We start from the raw sequence: 13,712 nt of genomic DNA, 5'->3' as shown, positions 1-13,712 counted from the left end.
AGGGACTCTGACTGCAGCCCAGCATCCGGTCCTGGTCTGCATTTCCTTCCCATATACCTGACTGGTCCCTTAAAGCTGGCCTTGGAACTGTAAGTTCTTTACAGGCAGGTGTTTGTAATACTTTAGTGCTTATTTATTTGAAGTGATGGTTTAAAAAATGTGTAAGACTGATGCATGGTGATACATGATAAAGCTACACGGTAAGGTACATAAGGATAAGACCCAAACGTCAGGTTCTATGCCTACTTCCAGCCCCATTCCCTAATTCTTTCCGAGTCAGTGGTGTGTGTGCGTGCACACAGCCTGCAGCCAACTGCGGGAGTTAGAAAATTGGAAAACCTGCTTGTCCACCCGCTGCAGGATCCTGGGTTTGTTTCCACCCCGCTCAGCTCAGTGGTGCCCTCTGCAGGACGGGGGCAGTAACAGGATGCTCAGCAGAGGTTGCCCTGAATAAATACGGGTGGAGCGTTCAGGAGACCCGCCACTGTCGGTGCAGACCCGCTCCATCCATTTTCATGATTATTACCCATTGTATGAATGACCACAGTTACCTTCCAGTCTTCTAGTGATGACAGTTAATTTTTATTTGCTGTTTTGAATAATTCTGCCATAAATATTACTGTAATTGTTAATTTTGACATACATATTTCTGACATAATATCATTGTGCAGATGTACCTGTTATTGTTTGTACGTACTTATACCAATATGTCTGTAGGATAAAATCCTAAAATTGGAATTGCCGAATCAAAGGATATATGCAATTTTAAGATGAAATTCTAAATTCAAAAACATTCTAAGTTCTCAAAACAACCTCAAAATTACAGAAAGTTGCAAGTACGATGCAAAGAACTCCCCTCTCCTCACCACGTGTAAGCTACCGATGTGTTAGCATCTTAGACAAACAAGAAAATCTTTGGTAAAACTGAAATCCAGCCATCAAAACTGGCAAATGTCGTTGTGATTGTCGATTTATCAGAGGCCGAATTCACCTCTCCTCCTTTACCTTGTTAGTGTTGAGTATCATGTTCCAGGGGCAAGCTCTGTCCAAGTGTTTTGTCAGGGATGCCATGTGTTTGGATACGTTTAAAGATTTCCAAAGCAATGTCACATGATGGAGAACACGTTCTGCATCTCTGTATTTCTGCCTCCCCAGCGCCCCCGGGCTCCCCAGTGTGCCTCCTGCCCCTACTGCCTGGCTCCCTAAGGTTCTGGCCTGCCCCTCTGTTTTCTCTTCCTGTTCCCCTGCTGGGGGATGGCTTTCTCCTTTGCAGACTCCAGAGGGCAGCAGAGGGTCCCTTCTTGCTTCCTGCCCTGGATTTTTTTTTTTTTTTTCACTATGAAAATGCTTTAATGGTGGTGCCTGTACAGCATGTGATGTCAAGACAAGGACAGCAGTGCACACAGTGAGACAGGGCTATCAGAGCAGACTGTGGATGAATAGAGTTCACACCGCTTCCACGCTTTACCAGCTAACAGACAGCTCTAAGCCACCTCCTCCTCAGCCTCCACCTCAAACTTGCCCTCCTCCTCGGCCCTGGCGTCCTGGTACTGCTGGTACTTGGACACCAGGTCGTTCATGTTGCTCTCGGCCTGGGTGAACTCCATCTCATCCATGCCCTTGCCTGTGTACCAGTGCAGGAAGGCCTTGCGCCGGAACATGGCTGTGAACTGTTCCAAGATGCGCTTGAACAGCTCCTGGATGGCTGTGCTGTTGGCCATGAAAGTGGCAGACATTTTTAGCCCCCGGGGTGGGATGTCACAGATAGCTGTCTTCATGTTGTTGGGGATCCACTCGACAAAATAGCTGCTGTTCTTGTTCTGGACATTAAGCATCTGTTCATCCACCTCCTTCATGGACATGCGGCCCCTGAACACCACAGCCACTGTCAGGTAGCGACTGTGGCGGGGGTCACAGGCAGCCATCATGTTCTTGGTGTCAAACATCTGTTGGGTGAGCTCAGGCACCATCAAGGCGCGGTACTGCTGGCTGCCCCAGCTGATCAAGGGGGCAAAGCCAGGCATGAAGAAGTGCAGGTGGGGGAAGGGCACCATGTTCACAGCCAGCTTCCACAGGTCAGCATTGAGCTGGCCAGGGAAGCGCAGGCAGGTAGTGACCCTGGATTTGCCTGCCCTGGATTTGCCTGGAGCCTGGGATTTAGGCAGGCAGGCCAATCTCTGCTGGGACTTAGGGGCAGGTATGACAGGGAGCCAGGTCATTCCCTCCCCCATGCTGGCAGGAAGCTCACCATGGAGGCCAGCCCCAGGGAGTGCTCTTTAATTTCATTGCCCGAGGGTCTGCATCTCAGAGATGACCAGGCAGGCCAGGCCCTGGGACGGTTACCCTTGGGCTTGGCTTCCTCTCTGCTCATAGATGGGGTCCCCAGGGAGAGAAGGTCCCTGGTCTACCAAGAGCCTGTCCTGGAGCCTGGAAGTGCTGGGCTCCTTGATGGCAAGTCCAGCACCAGCCCGGTCAGGCTGGCTGTCACCTGCCCACCACCTCCTCGGGCCCGTAGCTCACTGGCAGGTGGGAGTTGATACCAGATCTGGAGACGGTGGCAATGAGGCGGAGCCAATATTACAAATGCGCACACAGTGATGTCTCCAGCTGGGGGCTTCAGCTGATGTGAGCCAACACTGATCAAGAAAGGAAATCAGGCTGCTCCTCGAGCAAAGGGAGCGGGAGCTTTTATTGATTTGCTGGGGTGGGACAGAGTCTGGTAAGTTTCCACGGGCCAGCGGTGTGATTCCAGGTCTATGAGAACTGGCCACTGGGAGACCATGGTCAATGTGTCCCAGAGGCTGTTGAATTTTTGTGTAGCTGGCACTGTCATCCTGCACAAAACAACCCGGCCTTGTGGGTCTGGGGCCCGTGACAGGGCTAGAGGCCTCAGGTGCTTAGGGACAGAGAAAGAGAGAGAAATAAAACACAGTTAAATTTGGATTTCAGATACATAGGAACAATTTTTAGTTTATGTTCTCAATATTTCTTGGGGCATCCTTATGTGAAAACATTATTTTTTGTTTATATAAAATTTGAATTCAACTTGGCACCTTGCATCGACATCCTGCAAATCTGGGAGTGTGCTGGGACATACCCAAGAGGGCTGAAGGTAAAGTATTCACTTTGCAGCCTCTACTGCAAAGACAGAGCCGAGTATCGGATGAATCGGAGTTTGGAGGTGGCATGGTCCTCACTTGGGAATATTGTTCAGATCCATTTGGCAAGTGATTTGGAAGGTTTGAGCGGAACATGGAGAATGAGAAAATTCTGTGGGCATTAATGAAAGGCGCTCTGGTCAGGGAGGGATCTGGAGAGAATAAGATGGGGAGTCTGGAGTCAGACAGGCATGCGCATGGTTCTCCAGAGCAGTCACTGTGTGTGCAACTTGTGTATCATGTCATTGGTCATGAGAGCCCACCTACTGCAGAGGGGGCTCGGGATGAACAGGTGCAGTGGGTGAGCCACTTGTGCCAGCCAGTCTCTGCCCTTGATCACGTCAGTGCTCCTACCTGGGGTCCTCAGCGAGGCTGTGTCCATCTGAAGAGACCCCGTCCCACCAGGCCTGGCCTAACCACTTCTGTCGAACAACTGACAGAGACGAAGCCCTCTACGTGGTTCCACCCCCCAGAGTGGCCAAACAGCCCCTTGGATTGATGTGTGTTTTGGGCATTTAGTGGGAGCTGATGAGAGATAGTTTGAAATGTAGATTAAAAAAGGACTCAAGATTTCCATGTTGGAACGAGATGCACAGACTCACTTTCCCTGATCTTCCATTCTAGAAACAACTAAGTGCTCTGGAAATGATTCAACAGGTAACAATGGAAGGACTCTGAAAGTCGGGTGGATGAGGATGGACTGCTGGAGAACTCAGGACTGGAGGATTAATAACATGATGATTGTCTGAGTTTTCCATTCACCTCCAGTAGTCCTGGACTGGGTGCCAGGGAGACCTGCAACCAGAGCCCCTGACATGTGCGAGTTAAAGCAGACCCTAGAGAACGCTCTTTCTCTGGCTCAGGAACTGGGAAAGGGGATGAAGCAGGGACCAAGAGGAGCTTCAGCCATGCTCAATAACCCAGTAGGCCCAGGGGGCATGAGGTCTGTGGGCAGCAGTGACCACAGCCAGGCTCCAGCTGTCCCAGCCCTGCCCCATGACCCCCGCCAGAGGGCAGTTCCTCTGCTCACAGCAGCACGAAGCCACAGGTCTTCCTTTCCTCTACCCGGTGACACAAGGAGACGCAGGCCTGTGGCTCATGACTCTAGCCAAGGTGACCTTGATTATAGTGTGTGGCCCAGGAGCTGCTTCTGCCCCCACAGATAACACCAGCAGGGACTGAGTAGGAGCCTCAGTAGCAGCAGAATGACGGAGCAGACCCTTATCGCACAATTGCAGGTCACAAAGGCAGCCAGGACCTATACCTAAATGTGGATAGGGTGACAAAATAGACCTAGGGTCAAGTCTCTCGTGCCAACCCAATGCCCAGGGCCCAGGACAGAGTTACTGGCCATATCCAGAGGCAGGAAAACTACCTGGATGGGAAGTAGTTTCCTGTGGATGTAATAGGGGAGCCAGGTGTTAGATCCTCCGGTAAGGGTTTTACAGCCGTTGTCATAAGTATGCTTCAAAATCAAGGTCATAAAAATGCCTCCATAACCAATTCCAAATCATTGATTAATAAAACGTCAATAATTGGAGTCAGACCAGAATGTCACTGTTAGCTGTGTGATTGAGGAGGAATTTCAACTCTCTTGTTTTTGATTTCTCTGTCTAAGAGTGGACATTAGATGTCTTACCTGGAAGGCAGAGCACACGGCTGTGCACTGGTAGACACAGCTGTTGTCCCCCAATAGCCACATTCTTTCTGGATGAACACAGCTCTGCTCCATGCAGAGAAGCAACATGCCTGGGTGAAAATGTGCAGTCTCTGAGGTTCCGTGCACAGACAGATCAGCCTGACCCTTCCCCTTTCCCGCTGACAGCAGCAGAGGCTGAGCTCTGATGGACAGCTCCAGACAATGCCAACAGCCCCAGGAAATGTCTGCCTTGAAGGCAGCAGCCAGGGAACTCCACTCCGAGATCTCTTCGTGGCTCTGCCACACAGGCTCGAAACCTCAACCAGTCCCAGCTGACTTTGCCTGGTGGCCAGTCCCTGATGACCGCACCCTGTCAAGGCTAAAACACTGAACCAAGCCCAGATGATCCCACCCCCCGGCAGCTCTGTATAAGCAGTGCCCCTCACTCTCCTCGGGTTAGTTGAGGAGGGCTCCTTCTGGGGTATGCACCCAAATAAAACCTCACTCCGGTGGTTCTCGGAAGGTCCTGTAAATCTACTTAAGATTCCATTTTTTTCCAGATCCTCTTTTGTTGCCAGTTCAGGGAGTCCAGGTCGTTGAGTATCATAGTGTTCCATCTCCTTTCCCTTTGGGGTTGGTGTAGGTGATCTGGAAGTCTGGTTTTGAGGCTTGTTTACCTGTCTTCTCATTTCGATGGGGGGAGGGCTGTGCTATGGCAGCCCGGAAGCCTCCTCCTGGGTGCTGGGATTGACTCACCCGCTCTGCCTACTTAAGATTCTTGTGTGGGAAGGGAGGGGGCAGAGCAGATCTCACTAAAAAGAGCCATGAACTCTAGGGGCTGTGAGCCTTGAAGCATTCCTGAGACCAGGGGAGAGACCACTGACCAGCGGTGATGACCAGCAGGGTCCAGTGGTGTTAATTGTGATGGTGGCTGGTTTCAACCTGTGGTGTCAACCAGCGGTGCAGCAGCCAGCAGTGGCCAGGGGCATGGAGCAGAGACTGGTGGGGGCCCTGTGGAAGTGCAGCACAGGCAGCAGAAGCTGCGGGACCAGCGCCAGATAGCTGCCAATGGGCCACAGCCCTGGCTGCTGAGGAGCTGACGGAAGCCTCTCAAAGCTGCCAAGGGAGTAGCACACAGAGCCACCGGCACTCAGCACCAGGGCTGCTCATGGAGCTGCACTTTGCCAATTCACGATTTCCATCCAAATGGAGCAAAAGAACCCTGCAGGGCTTGGCACCACGCACTTCTGCTCAGCAAAGGTGAGAGAGCAGCGGTTCTTGGGGAGAGGTCCCATCCAGGAACACTCACCAGAAGAAATCCATTTGTCACCTTGTCCTTTCCCCGTCCGTCTTCCTGCCTGGAACTCAGATGTGAGGTCTGGAGCTGCAGCAGGTATCTGGCGGCCGGGAAGAGATGGGAGAGGAGATGAGGCCCATGTTTCCGGGGGAGTCAGTGCCAGGGTGCACCCACAGCGCTTCCCTGGGGCCTGCTCTAAGACGCATTATCCGTGTTTTCTAGGGTTAGGGTTACATTCGAGGATTTATGTGTGTGCTTGTGTGAAAACCTCTAGGACACTTGTAATCCACCACTCTGGGAGGCTGAGGCAGGAGGATCACAACTGTGAGCCCAGCCTGGGCAATTTTGTGTCTTAACAAGACCCTGCCTCAAAATTAAAAATAAAAAAGAGCTGAGGATGTAGCTTAGTGCAGGAAGACTGTGGGTTCAATCCCCAGGACAAACGAGACAGCACAACTCTAGCGCAGGGCTCATCACTTTGAACATCCTTCTTCCGTTCCCTGCTCTCTTCCCTCACTTCCGGCCTCCTTCCCAAGGGTCCCCCTTTCCCAGGTGCTGGGATGAAGGTCAGGGGCGTCCTTCAGGGCTGATCTCCGACATCCCGGGACCGAGGCCGACCTGCAGAGCAGCGCCAGATTCCCGAACTTTCTGGTCAGGTCTGGCGGGAAAGGCCGAGAGGACGAGGCCCGAACCGGGACAGAGCCCAGCCGCTGCACGCCGCAGGCAGTGAGTCCTCTGCGCCGACAGGGGGCGGCAGAAAGGCGGGTGCCCAACCTCCGCCCAAGGGGGGCTGAGCGGGGGCTGCTGCTGCTAGGTCAGCCCATCCGGAGCCCCGCCCATCCAGAGCCCCGCCCACCCCGAGCTCCGCCCCCACCCCGAGCTCCGCCCCATCCCGAGCTCCGCCCCACGTCTCCCGCTTTAGCTGGGCGCCTTCCACGCCCTGTGCGGATCTCAGTGAACGGGCCAGTGGGGTTGATCCCGCTTTCCCCGGATGGATCCCCACCTGTCTGCCAGCTCCCCCAGGCCCTAGCCCTCCCCTCCCTTCAGGGCCTGCCCCTTGCAGACACTCCCCGCCTACCTTCCCTCTGCAGGGTCCCGCACCCCCTTCTGGGCCTGGCTCTGCCTTCCAGGCCTCCATCAGGGTGAGGGTGAGTCCTTGGGCCCCGACTCTGAGGGTCCCTCCTTCAGGGCGCCTCGCAGGGGGCCTTCGCCCTCCGCCAGGAGACCTCGCCCCAGCTAAGCCATAGATGAGCAGACACAGAAATCGCGTGCCAGACCCCATCCAACAGTTTGTATCCACAACAGTGACCTCAATGCTTTTAAAATTTGTTTTCGTATCAAATTAAAAAGAAAAAGGTGTCCCCTTGCTTGTCGGCAGCGCAGGCCCCAGTGTGGCCACACCCCCAGGAGGCCGCGGTGGTCACCACCTGGCTCTGCTCCTGTCCTGCTTGGGGTGCTGGGATTTCCCACCATCCCCAAATACAGGGCTGAGACCCCTGCTTATTGCCCACCTGGCTGCCTGGGGTCCCCGTCTCCCCCAAGCAGCTGCTGCTGGGAAGCCTGGGGCTCCAGCACCTCCCTTTCTGGAAGGTGAGGGGCCTGGTGTCATTTCCAGCCACAGTGTGGGGGCAGGGCAGAGGCAGGACCAGGCTGGACGGGGGTGTCACGGGGGTGTCTGTCCTCAGCGTCGTAGAGTCAGGAGTTAGGTGCTTTCTGCAGCTGCCTCCGTGACAGTGGGGAGACGCATACTGAGGGCCCAGGGTGGGCAGTGCTTCCTAGAGAACCAGAAGGCGCAACGTCTATGTCCACCCTCACCCAGCACCTCCGGCCTGCCCGGGCTCCCTGTCCATGAGGCCGTTTTTGTTGTTGTGGTCCTAGGGATTGAACCCCGGCACTGTGCACTGAGCTACGTCCCAGCCCTTTTCTGGTTTTGTTTTTGAGACAGGGTCTCAGGAAGTTGCTAAGTTACTCGCCTTGAGCTTGAACTTCTCCTCCTCCTGCCTCCACAGTCCAGGGGCCGCAGGGTCCGATGCAGGCCTGAGAGCAGGTGTGGCCTCCGTGCCTCTCTGCAGCACGGCTTCTCCTCAAAGGTCACCTGGATCACTGGCATCCTTTTGGTGGCCCTGGGGACATCTGGTGGCCCACTGTGTGGTGAGGGCTGAGCTCGGTTGGGGAGGAGTCACCCAGGGGCCTGCCCTCACCAGGACATCATTTCTGCCTCCAACTCTTCCCCAGGGACCCCCCTTCCAGTGCCCCGCCTGAGCCCTGTGCCCAGTGCACCCTCGGGGACGCCGCCCCAGGCTCAGCTGGGCCCCGATAAGCCATGGCCTCCCTCTTGGGCCCTGGCCTTGGAGTGGAGCACAAGGCCCTCCAGGAACTCACCTGGGGTGGTGGCCCAGCGGAGGGAGGACAGAGCTAGAGGACCAGTCTGCAGGAGCTGGTGACCCTGCAGCCTCCTGCTGTCTGGATGGCTCACCCAGCTTGGGTGGGGACTCCCCATGCTACCTGCTGGCTCCCTCTGCCCTCTGATGCCCTCATCACAGCTGTCCCTGCTGTGCTCAGGGTCCCAGGATCACACACACTTGGACGGAGCAGCCAAACAGGGCCAGAGCTTAGCGCCCCTCTGCAGCAGGGGACTCAGCCAACCTCCACCCGCTTCATGTGGGCATCTGCCCAGCTCTGCCCTGCAGTCTCACTGTGGGGCACTTGCATGGACACAGCTGTCCCACCTGAGGTCCTGGGCACCAGTGGTGCCCAGAATCATGGTTGTCCCTGGCTGACTCCTACCCACTTGTGCTGATGTTTATATTCTTAGATGAATGGCTCGCATGGCTGTGGGTGTCTGGCTTTGAGGTGGTGGTCCTTGGACGCCTGCATGTCCTATCTCTGCTTGGTTCTGGGGGTGGGGGTAGAATGATTTCAGTCTGGACACTGGAGCCAACGGGGTTCTGGCAAGGCGCGCTGTGCGTCAGAGGCAGTGGAGCCTGCTGGCGGGGGGCCTCCTGCGGCATGAGCCTCCCAAGTCCTCTGGCCCTGCGGGGACCAAGCTGTGTCCCCAGCGCCACTCAGCCTGGCACTCAGCCCCGCTCCCAGGGTCAGAAGCCAAGGCCAGCGTCAGGGCCGCATGGAAACCGAGCTGCAGCTTCCTCGTGATGACGGGCTTCCATGAAGACCTGGAAAAGACAACATCTGCAGCGACACCTCCTTAAGGTGCAGTCTTGGCGAGGCCTTTGCAGCCTTCAGAGTGTGCTGTTGAATGTGGTTCTTTTCCTTTGGTCCCTAGTGTGGACCAGAGTTTGAGCCCCCTCCTCCCGGCCTTCCCAGGCTTCCACCCTCCTGTCAGCTGTAGGGCACCGGGAGCCTCGCGCCAGGTGACCCTTCTTCCCTCCCTCTTCGCCTCCTCCCTCTTCCCTCCCTCCCTTCCTTCTCACTTTATGATGTAAGAATAAAGCAGTTCTCAAGGCATTGCCCCTCCCCAGTTGTCCAGAGACACAGGGCCAAGCTTCACTGCTGTCTGCTGGGCAGGGCCGGCTCAAAGTGAGAGCAGCAGGGGCCTGAGAACCCAGACTGCGTGCAGCTGGGGCCATATGGGTGCTGATGCACAATACAGGCCTAGGTCAATAGGTGAGTGCCCAGGGGTACCTATGTCTCTAACTTTTGGGCCCAGATTCCCCCTACCCATACCAAGGTTTTGCTGGCGTTATCAAGACAGCTACCCCTGTGGGCCACCGGAGCTCCATCCTGCTGGGAATCAGGACTGTGCTTCACCCAGAGAGTTGTAGCACCTGTAGGTGAGTGCCACGGAGGTTTTATCTGCCAACTCTCTGCCTGTCATTTACAGAGGCCGAGTGAACTCCTACAGGAAAGATGCCCAAGGAGAGGGCCTGGGTGTCATCAATAGGCAGCCCCAGGGAGCAGTGACCTGCAGAGACAAACACAGCACTGACAACATTGTCTTCCATGGCACCTGTGAGCTCTGTATCCCTAGAGCAGGAGGAACAGCCTTTTCAACAAATGGTGTGGGCAAAATGTACCTAAAACTACAAACAAAGCCCCAAACATCAAATATGCAAAACAACCCTTGAAGAAGCTTAATCTAACTATACCTCACTAAAAAATTAACTAAAAATGCATCACAACCTAAATTCAAAATTTAAAACCACTAAAACATCAGGAAAAAAATCCCAAGAGAACATATTTTGGATCAAGGGCTGCATGAGGAGTTGCTTGACTTCACACCAATGGGTTGATGCATAAAAATGCATAATTCAAAAATGGGTAAATTGGACCACATCAAATCTAAAAACTCCTGTCACATGAGGTAACTTGGTAAGTAGATGAAAAGAGCATGTTGCAAACCACACAGTCAATAAAGGATTAGTATCTAGAATATAAAAAGAATATCTAAAACTCTGAAGTGAAAAACTCAATCCAAACAGAAAATGGGCTGAGGGTATTGCACCAAAAAAGGGCACACAGATGGCAAATAAGCCATAAAAGGATATTCGCTACCCTTAGCTATTGGGCAAATGCAAACTAAAATCACCATGTACTATCCCCACATACCACTAAAAATGGCTAAAGTGAAAATGAGTAGCGATAATACCAAATTCTGATGAGGGTGCTGAGAAACTGGGCCAGTTACACATTGCTGTTAGAAATTTAAAATGATCCAGCTGCTCTGGAGAAGAGTACGGGAGTTTCTTACAAAGTGAAATGTGCCCTTACCATATGACCTATACTTGCCCTACTGGGGACTGATTTCAAATATTTAAAAAAAACTATTCATATTCACATGACACCCAGAATACACATGCTCATAGAAGCTTTATTTGTATTAGTTCCAAACTGGAAACAACTGAAGTGTCTTTCAGTGGATGAAAGGTTAGGGAGGCTGGTACCCCTATATCTTGAAATACTACTGGGCAATGTAAAGGAACTAACTATTGAAGCATATAATGACTTCAAAAGGCCGCAAGGGAATTAGGCTGAATTTAAAAAGCCCATCTGGAAAGGCCACATATTGCACGATTCCATTCTTGAAGTGAAAAATATATAGAGGTGGAGGATAGATCAATGGCTGTTGGGGGTAGGGCTAGGGAAGGAGGAAGGCGGAGGTGGCTAGAGAGATTTTTGAGATTGGTTGCTTTGTTTTTTTTTTGGTACTGGGGATCAAACTCAGGACCTTGCGCTTGCGAGGCAGGTGCCAGAACCACTGAGCTAAATCCCTGGCCCGAGATTGGTTGCTTTGTATCTTGACTTTGCTGGTGATCATGTGAATCAAAACATGTGATTAAACTGCACAGAACTGCTACTACTTCTAGTACTTCTACTACTACTACTACTTTTAGTACTTTTACTACTACTTTTCTACTACTTCTACTACTATTTCTACTACTATTACTTCTACTACCACTGCTATGACTACTACTACTACCACTACTACTGGTACTACTACTACACATGCATAAAACTGTGACGATCTCAAAAAGGTCCAAGGGTCATATCAGGTAATTTCTTGGCTGTGATATTGTTCAATAATGATGTGTTATTGTTCAATAAGATGTTGCCAATGAAGGAAACTAGAAAAAGGCATCCAGAAGTTCTCTGTGTCATTTCTCACAAGTGCATGTACGTGTATAATTATCTGAAAGTAACAAGTTAAAATGGTGGCCTACAAGAGAAGCGCACCTTGAGTCTAGTGTTTACAGCATACTTCCCCATAGCAGGAAACTCTGTGAATGTCTGCTGCCAAAGGATAGGTAGGCATGTTTTGGCAGATTCACATGAAGGAGTCTACTCTGCAATAAAAAGGGGTGAACACCACTCATAGAGCAGCTTGAGTGAACCTCACAGACATTGCTTGGGACCAAGGAGGCCAGACACAAACAAGTGCAGAGAGCACAGTCCCATTTCTGTGGAAGTGCAGAGAGGACTTATGGTTTCCAGCTTGGGTGAGTGGTTGTCTGGGCTGAGGTGGGGCGTGGCCAGGATGGGGTCCAAGGGCCTTTCTGGGTGGTGGGGAAAGGTTCTGTTCCTCCACTGTGGTGGTGGGCACATGTTTCTGTGCATATGTGGAGACCCATCAAAGTGTGTATGAATGTACACAGATGAGTACATTTGTTGAAATTCATTGATGTATACATTTGAAAGTAAGTATGTTTTGCTGTATGTGGATTGTAGCTGATTTAGAAGAATAGGTTCTCAGAAATCCAAGTGGGAGGTTTTGGCCCTCTTGCTGGAGCAGGTTACAGATGTCAATTTTACAGCATAGTTTCTCATGTTGCACTGACAACTGGGAGAGATTTATCTCTGAAAGTACTTCTTTACATTCTGTAGATGACTTAACTCATCCCAGCTGAGCCCTACAGTTCTCTCCCCTGTGACTCCTGTGGTCAATCTGCTATGCAGCAGTATCCACAGAGAAGAGCTTTGGCACTGGAACTGTATACATCAGTTTCCTGAGTTAGGCCCATGCTGTCCACTTCTCACTCACACAGAGTTCCTGCGGGATGGAATCGAGTTGGAGTGCAGATACTTTTTCCAAAGATCCGTCTGCTGGGGCGGAAATGGTGGTACACCGCTTGGCTCTCCCTTCCCAGAAGAACATGCGAGAGCACTGGAGGAGCGAGTTTGTGGGCAGCCCCAGCACCCGACCCCTTGTGAGTTGGTCTGTGTTGCAGGCAGCTGCAGGCAATGCTGCTCTGGACTCTGTGGGGCTGGAGCCTGGCTGTCCTCTCTCCAGGTCGCCATGCATGAAATCTCTGCCTCTGAGCTGCCTGTGCTTCCAGGAAGACTGGAAGTCACATCTTGCCAGCCACTTGTTTCAGTCAAGGTCAAACCAAGACCACAGCACCAGGCTCTGAATGTCCAATAGGAACTGGATTCAGGGACGTGTTTCTGCAGGGGCAGAAAGAGTACTTTCTGCAAATGCAGAGTGCTCTGGCCTTGGGGACAATAACAGGAGCTGGAAGTCACCCCCAGGCCCACAGGGACGAGGGGAGGGGCAGCTGCTGCTGGAGGCCTGGGTCATTGCTCCTTCTAAGGGAGCTGGACCAGGCAGGAGACTCAGTGATGGCCTCAAAAGCCCTCAAAAGTGGTGGGGAGAGAGACTTCTAGGTTCTGGGCCGGATCCCTGCCAGTGCCTGCCCTGGAAGACATGGGCTGCACTGCCTCGTTTCCCTTCAGCCCTGAGCAGCAGAGGAGAGGCAGCTTGGGACTGACCGTGAAAGAGCACAGCATGTGACCAGGACATCTACCAGGTCCTGAGCCTCCAAAAGGTTGTGCACTGCAGGTGGAGAGAGGGCTCTTCACACTGAAAAGCCTGAAGCTTGGCTGGGTGTGGTAGGGCAGACTTGTAATCCCAGCACTCTGGGAGGATGAGGCAGGAGAGTTCAAGGCAATATAAAGAGATCCCATGTCAAAATAAAATGATAAAGAAATGGCTGGGGATGTAGCTCAGTGTGAAGACCCCTGGTTTAACTCGTGTACCAGCAGAAACAAACAGACAACCCTCCCCAACCTCAACAAAACCTGGGTGTGGTGGTGTGTGTCTGTGTTCCCAGCTCATTGTGATGCTGATGCGGGAGGACTGCTTGAGCCTAGGAGTTTGAGACCA

At 52.6% G+C, this 13,712-nt stretch overlaps 1 pseudogene; it reads right to left on the bottom strand.

The window, feature by feature from the left end:
• Window positions 1-1,484: 1,484 nt before the first annotated feature.
• LOC101699451 (tubulin beta chain pseudogene) lies at window positions 1,485-2,231 on the bottom strand (annotated as a pseudogene).
• Between the last annotated feature and the right edge of the window lie 11,481 nt (window positions 2,232-13,712).

Source organism: Heterocephalus glaber, unplaced genomic scaffold, assembly GCF_053883595.1.
Source record: "Heterocephalus glaber isolate CG9 unplaced genomic scaffold, H.glaber_assembly_v1.0 deba00001004, whole genome shotgun sequence".
Taxonomy (NCBI): Eukaryota; Metazoa; Chordata; class Mammalia; order Rodentia; family Bathyergidae; genus Heterocephalus; species Heterocephalus glaber.
This window is presented reverse-complemented; position numbering and strand designations above follow the sequence as displayed.